This window comes from Eretmochelys imbricata, chromosome 26 (assembly GCF_965152235.1).
Source record: "Eretmochelys imbricata isolate rEreImb1 chromosome 26, rEreImb1.hap1, whole genome shotgun sequence".
NCBI classification, from domain to species: Eukaryota; Metazoa; Chordata; order Testudines; family Cheloniidae; genus Eretmochelys; species Eretmochelys imbricata.
This window is the reverse complement of record NC_135597.1, coordinates 12,947,939-12,954,885: the sequence shown is the minus strand read 5'-3', so window position 1 is coordinate 12,954,885 and position 6,947 is coordinate 12,947,939. Positions and strand designations below refer to the sequence as shown.

Genomic DNA, 6,947 nt, shown 5'->3' with positions numbered 1-6,947 from the left:
GACAAATTCACCTCCGGTCGCTCCAGTAAATTGAGTTCGAGCTCCGGTTTCCGAGCCCAAACGTCCTCATGATTCCGGGGTGTTTTTGGCCCCATGTAGCCTCCGACACCCTCCGAAGTGGCCACGGTTGGAGGCCAGCTTGCAGAGACACAGCAGGGGTTCCCCCAGCGTTGTGTTGGTGTCCACAAAGCAGGCTGTGATCAAGAGCTTTTATGAAGTCTGAAACCTATGAAGTCTCCATCGGCCTTTGTTGTTGCCACAGTGGTGGTGGGGCCGGAGGGATGCCATTTTCCAAGATGGCAGAAGGGAGGGTGAGACTGTTTTCCGCCAGGACATGGAGTGCGAGCGATTTAGTGTTGCCCAGAAAGCAGCTGACAGCGGCTGAAAGAGGGAAATGGCCCGGCCAGCTGGAGGATGCACATCCCCTCAGCGTGCAAAGCTTCTGTGGAGCCCAGAGTGGGAATTAAAGAGCAAGTGACATTTACCACCCTAGGGGTGAATTCCCCCCTCATCCCCAGGCCTCTCTGGGTCAGGGAAGGGTAAATTCACTTCCTTGAACCAGGGGGACCTGCTCTGAAAGTCCTGGAGGTCCAAGGCAGGGAAGGTCATTACAAGGAATGGGGGAGACCAGAGGCATAGCCACCCAGTGCTTTGCATTTACAAAGGTCTTTAGGTAGCCTGGTATCAGCTCGGAAGCATTAGTGGTGTTGAGCCATTAGCAGACGTGACACTTATCAAGAGTGCCCAACCTGGCTGTAGATTTGAAGGTGCTAATGTGTCTGATCCGGGCCTAATGGTAATTAAACCTGGTAAATATTGTTTCTGTAACCTAGCAAAGAGGATGAACTTTCCATAGCCACAGACCGGGCTCATGAAGGCTACCAGGCGGTGTACATGGAGACACTTTGGGGATGAAGTCATTGGATACAGAGACAATTCCCCCCCCAGTCATAGTGTAGTCTGCATGATGCAACGGGTTTGTATGGGACTTGGATATCTTTTATTCTGCTTTCCTGTAATCAGGGGGTCTTGATGGAATCTGCAGTCATTGGTATCCACAGCTGCCTAGGTGAGAGGTAGCGTAACCTAGTGGGTAGGGCACTGGGTTGAGAGTCGAGGTTCTAATCCTGGCTCCGTCGCTGATTTATTGTGTGACCTTGGGCAAGTCGCTTCCCCCATCTGTGCCTCAGTTTCCCCCATCTTTAAAACAGGGGTAATGATACTGACCAGCCTTCGAGGTCTGTGGATGAAAAGCCTTGTGGAAGGACGACATAGATTCTCCATTTTTATTGTTTTTAATCATTTTGATGGATAATATCAATGTGTATTTTAAAGCATTTTTTTCGATTATCAAGTCCTATTTTCCCAGTTGCTCAAAGTTATGGGTTTTAAGGATTTTTTAACATTTATTTTTATCTATTTAAATGTTCACAGTTGTGGGAAATTATGGGATGGGGGGGTCAGACATGAATTATTTAATGACAGTTGAGGTTGAGATTAAAAAAAGTTAAAGCTTTATAATTGTTGAAACACAAATTGTCAACATCCCATATCAGAATGTACAAAGCAAGTAGTCTGAAATCAAACTGAGTCCTCGTTTTCCTTTGCCTGTTTTGCACATTTTGATGGCTAGAGATAGGAATATTTTGTCGTGGGTATATGTGTGCACGGGGAACTAGATGTTTACCTACATTTATTGATAACAATCGAGTCCTTGCAAGCCTAACTGTGTGTGGGAGGAGGAGGAGGCAGAGAGATGAAGCAAAATTGTCCAAAGTGCAAACCCCTTTGTACAGCACCTAGCGCAGTGGGGTCCTAGTCTGTGACTGGGGCCCCTAGATGCCACGGTGATACAAATATTAATAAAGGGTGGCTGATTCAGAACAGGGTGTATAACACAGAAGCTGCTGGCTCCCAGACCTGTGATCAGTCCACTGGGCCACACTTCCCCTTAGTGAGTTGCATTTTGAGCTCTTTTGGGCATGGGAACCTGTCATTTTCATGTGTAAATTCCCATCACTCTCTAAGCCATATATTAAAACCTTTTAATTAAAAAAAATTAATTAGAGAGATCTATGGATAAAAATGTGCTAGACAGAAGGGCCAAATATTGCGGGCATTTATATACCACACCGATGAGTCGTGGGTGAATGGCTAGGTAACTATTGTTATAAACTCTGCTGTAGATTGCAGAAGGGTAAATCCAGAGTGACTCCGCTGGACTGGACGTTATCAAACAGGAATGAGGTCAGGATCAGGCTTTCTAAATTCTGCTCTTGGTTACCTAGAGTTGGATGGAGGGGTGCCTAGTGGTTAGAGCACTGGAATGGGACTTGAGCAACCTGGGTTTTAATCACAGCTTTACTCTGGCCTGCTGTTGACCTTGGACAAGTCACTGTACTGCCCCATGCCTCCGTTTCCCCATCTGTAAAACGGAGACCATGCTACTGACCGCCTTTGTAAAGTGCTTTGAGATCATCTGATGGAATGTGCGATAGAACAGCTGGGGATGATGATTATTACGCTGTTGTAAATCTGGAGTGACTCCAGTGGGGTGGACAACGGTACACCAGTGTTAGCGAGGACAGAATCAGATCTTATGAACAAGGTCTCTGACACTCATGTAACTGGAGTCAGAATTTGGTTCATTGCTTTTCTGGGACTCTTTACACTGCCTCCGGCTGTTGGGATGAGCACAGAAGGAGCGATGCTCCTATGCTTTCCTGCTGCTTCTCAGCAGCGGTGTAAATCTGGAGTAACTCCAGGGGAGTTAGCCAGGTGTAAAACTGATTTAAGCAGGTGCCCACCCTCGCCGGGCCAGATCCTCGGCTGGTTCAAATGAAAACAAGCTCTTTAGAAATCTGCGACAGCTACCCGACTGTCTTTTATAGCTGGCTTGGGTGGGGAGGGAGCGAGCGAGAGAGCGAGCTGCCTGGTGCTTCGTGTGACCTGAAAGAAGTCGATGCGGTCGAATCGCTAGCAGAAAAACCACATCCCCCTCTTCCTCCTCCTCTCCACACGCACGCGCGCGCGTACGCACGCGCACGGCGAAGCCTGCGAGGATTGGCTCGCCCGCCCCCTCGCTGAGGCGGGCAGGGGAGTGGGCATGCATATCACGTCCACAGTGTTTGTTTCTTCGGGGTGGGGGGGGGGGAAGGGAAGCGAGCCGGAGCTCAGCGGTATGATAATGACTCTAGCGTCTGGCAGAAAGAAAAAAAGCCCCTGAATGCACCAGGGTGTCTGTAACCGAGCTTAAAGGAGAATGAAGCAAGATGGCTGCCGGGTAGCGCTGGATTCTCGCTGGAACTGACGAGGGCTGGGGGGGGGGGGGATTTTTGTGTGTGTGTGGGGGGGGGTGGGAGATCGCTGGCAAGCTGCGAGAGGAGAGAGCATTAAAAGCAGAACGAGGTAAATATAGGCTCTGCCTTGTGTTTCGTTTCAGTGGCCTTTAAATGTGAGAGTTGCCCTCCCCCGTCCAAGGGAATTTGATAGGGATTTTCTAATAGATCACGGGTGTTTAAATAACACACAACATGCCCCCCTCCCCCTAGCCCTTTCTGCATGCAATTCCCTGGTAGCTGGGGAATTGTGGTCGCTTGAACTGCATTGTATTTTGACTTTTTTTTTTTTTTTTTTTTAAATTCCCCTTGCAGGTGGAAGTCGGGGACAATAAAGAAGGTGGGACGCAGGAGCAAGTGCTGGTGACAAAGGTAATCCTTTTTTTTTTTTTCCCCCCTTGTTCAAGGACTGAGGACAAAGCATGGAAGGGAATCTGCGGTGGGGGGTGGAATTGGCCAACCACTAGTGATAGTGAAGCATGTGTTGCGGTATTTAAAAACCCAGGCGCCTCCAGCTTTACCCCTGCTGAACTGCAGATCCCTCTTCATCCAGGCATTTGCTGTTGTTATTTTAAGCCGTAATGTTTTTGCAAGGGGGGTGGGGGGGGGGGGAAGGAATCGCTGCATTTCAGCATCTCCTCTCCTCCCGTGGTACAGGAGCAAAAATAAATAAATATTGCCACAATCCCCTCTTCCCCCCTTGTCTTTACAGGGGAGCAGCAGCCTTTCCCCTCTCTCTCTCCTAGATCTGCTGAGCTCAGTCGTAGGGCCGGTGCAATTAACAAGAGAGACTAGACTCCCCCGCTTTGAGCAGGCATGACATCACCCTGATGTAACCATGATGATGGCAGCTGTCATACCTCACTCGGGCGGACCCAGAGAGTCTGTCTGAGCTGCCGTGACCCAAAACCGCAACTCGGTTTCTCTGCTTCTGGGGAAAAAACGCAATTACGAAGAAGAGGGGGAAGGCAAGGTGTCTTAGGTTTTGTCACTTGAGGTTTAAGGCCGGTTTCCACTCCGTGTTATGCTGATGAGAAATCAGTGGGGTTACTCTAGATTTAGACCTGGTCCTTTACTCTGCTGCAGATCTGATGCCTGTGCCTTGGGAAAATACCCAGGAGTAGCTCACCGTGGGCGTTGCTATGGGGACAAAGTTTGGAGCATGGCACTGCAGCTTGCCTCGACGCTAATGCTCCGGGAATATGAGATGGGGGAAGAGGGAGGCTAAGAGGGAAGGTGAGTGAGCTGATTTCATTAGCGGTTTCAGGAGCGTTACCTTGCAGGGACGGAGGCTGGGTCTACACTCGAAAATTAGTTTGATTCAACTCCATCGCTCGGGGGGGTGAAAAATCCACACCCCTGAGTGGTGGTGTTAAGCTGACCTATAGCCCCGTGTAACCGTGCGAGATTTGACAGAAGAGTTCTTCCATCGACCTAGCTACCACCTCTCGGGGAGGTGGGTTACCTACACGAACGGGAGAACCCTTGCTGTTGGCGTATATAGTGTTTACACTGAAGCGTTACAGCGGCTTGACCAACGTGGTTCCTCTGTATTCGCCAGTCTGTTTTTTTTTTTTTTTTTTTTTTTTAAAGTGTCCCAAGCGATGGGGTTTCCACTATTCCTCTGGGGAGACCACTCCACAGATCTTGCTGGTAGAAAGGTTTCCTGATATTCAGTCTGTACTGCAGAAATAACAGGCAAGATCCTCCGCTGGTGTGAACCATTGTAACTGCATTGGCATCGGCAAAACTAGACTTTTGACACTAGCTAAGGGCCAGTCGTTGCTTATTTTATTCTCTGATTGCATTTCTCGTTCCTCAGCTGTGTTTGCCATTTGGCTACGTTGCACCCAGGAGCCAAGGGAGACCAGCTGGATATGTATGCATCTGATGAAGTGAGCTGTAGCTCATGAAAGCTTATGCTCAAATAAATTTGTTAGTCTCTAAGGTGCCACAAGTCCTCCTTTTCTTTTTATGTATATCCTGGGTATTTCTGCAGCCACTTTTACTATGGCGTCTAAGGGCAAAACAACTCAAAAGAGGGGGTAAGGAGATATTGATTAAAGTTGAAGCTTCCAGCAACGCTGTGCGTGTTCCTGCCGTGCCCTATGTCTTGTGTTCTCACAACATAAAATATTGCCATTCGGAGCTGTTGGCCTTTGATGCCCACGTTGCACTGGGGTAAATGAGAGGCCACAGTGCATAGCAATGGGGAATCTGCCCACGGTTTGTTACATCAGCGCAAGATCCGAGCCTGGCCCTCAGGCTCCTTGTGGCGAAGTGCTGAGCACCTTCAATTCCGTGGTTGCTGCAGGTGCCCAGTGCCTTTAGAAATTAGGCCGCTGATTACGGTAGCTTCCCTTCTTCCCCTTTGTAACTGATGACCGTCTCTGAGTTCGGGGAGTCCTGTGCAGAGAGGAAATGTAATACTTGGAAAGGCCACCGCTCCCGGTGGTGTAATTGGCGTGGTTAAGTAAGGTTGTCCCCGGGGTCCAGAGGGAGGGGATCCATATCCTGCTTGCTGCTGTTAGCTGCGACCTAGCAAACAATGTGTCGGGTCCTCCTGCTTTATTCGCACTGGTCCTGGTTTGGATCACACATCAGTGGCTGTGGAAGCGTTGTGCCATTGACATCACAGGGCGAGATTTCTTTATTCAAAAGCACGTAAGTGAGTTAGGAGCCCATGTCCCATTGACTTTTAGTGGGCCTTGTGCTCCTAACTCACTTTGGCTGTCTTGGAAAATCCCATCCAATGGGCCAGCCTGGTGTAAGTGAGCGTCAACGTCAATGGCTAGTGTACACTGGCCCATTGGATACATGCACCTTTTGCAGATTCAGGCTCCTGCCAACGAGGTGAGCCAGAGGTTGCATCAGGGCTCTGCCAGGGAAGGTACCAAATGGAGCAGCTGTTGTTTGTTTACCAAGCTAGCATGACAAGTCCTGACTGGAGTGCTAAGTCTTTGGTGGCACCTAATTAGCACTGATGATGTTTGTTTGCTTTACCAATGTGGATCCTTTATCGCAGGTAATTAGGGAAAGGGCAGGCCAGAGGGGGCTGTTTGCATTTAGAGTGAGGAGGGTGGGGAGCAAAATACCCTGGCCTGCTGCCTGACCTCTTCCTTTCTTTTGTTTTCGGTGTGAAATGCTACGCCACTGCAGGTACAAGGGGCAGATATTGTAGCAGCAGGGTTACAAAGGATGGGATAGCAGGCAAATTAGATTCCTCCCCCTCCCCCCCCAAAGGACATGGGGGGCTGGTGTTGCAAAGGAGGGAGGCCTCTTCTTCCCTCCCCAAATTCAACCCCTTAACTTGTGTTAACCAGGTGAAATTCACCCCTCCCCCTGCCAAACTGGCATCGATGGAGTTTTGGGGGGTGCAGAATGGAATCATCCCAGCTGGTGGGCACGTAGGCCAGTCCCTTCCCGTTCCAGCTCCTGTGAGGGGCACAGTGATGAATGGACCGTTCCAGCCGTGGCACCCACGTCCCTTCCACCTCTCCCTCCCCTGTGCTGTGCTCTCCAGAACTGTAATGGAGCCCCCTTCTTCAGTAGGGCATGGCCTCCCTTCTCAGTCACCAGCCCTTGGGCAATGGAAATGTCCCAACCGCA

The 6,947-nt window shown here is 49.7% G+C and overlaps 1 protein-coding gene across 3 annotated transcripts in view; it reads left to right on the top strand.

Moving 5' to 3' along the window:
- Nucleotides 1-3,332: 3,332 nt before the first annotated feature.
- The window catches only part of TET3 (tet methylcytosine dioxygenase 3), a 117,319-nt gene continuing 113,704 nt past the window's right edge, over nt 3,333-6,947 (top strand). Inside the window, exons 1-4 of one of the 3 annotated variants that reach the window (XR_013344561.1) lie at nt 3,333-3,408; nt 3,654-3,710; nt 4,425-4,574; nt 5,161-5,390. The gene's annotated coding sequence lies outside the window, so the exon portion shown is untranslated. Of the gene's footprint in view, nt 3,409-3,653; nt 3,711-4,424; nt 4,575-4,931; nt 5,391-6,947 lie in introns of those variants that run through there. The other 2 variants (XR_013344560.1, XM_077805532.1) reach the window with 2 other exon arrangements.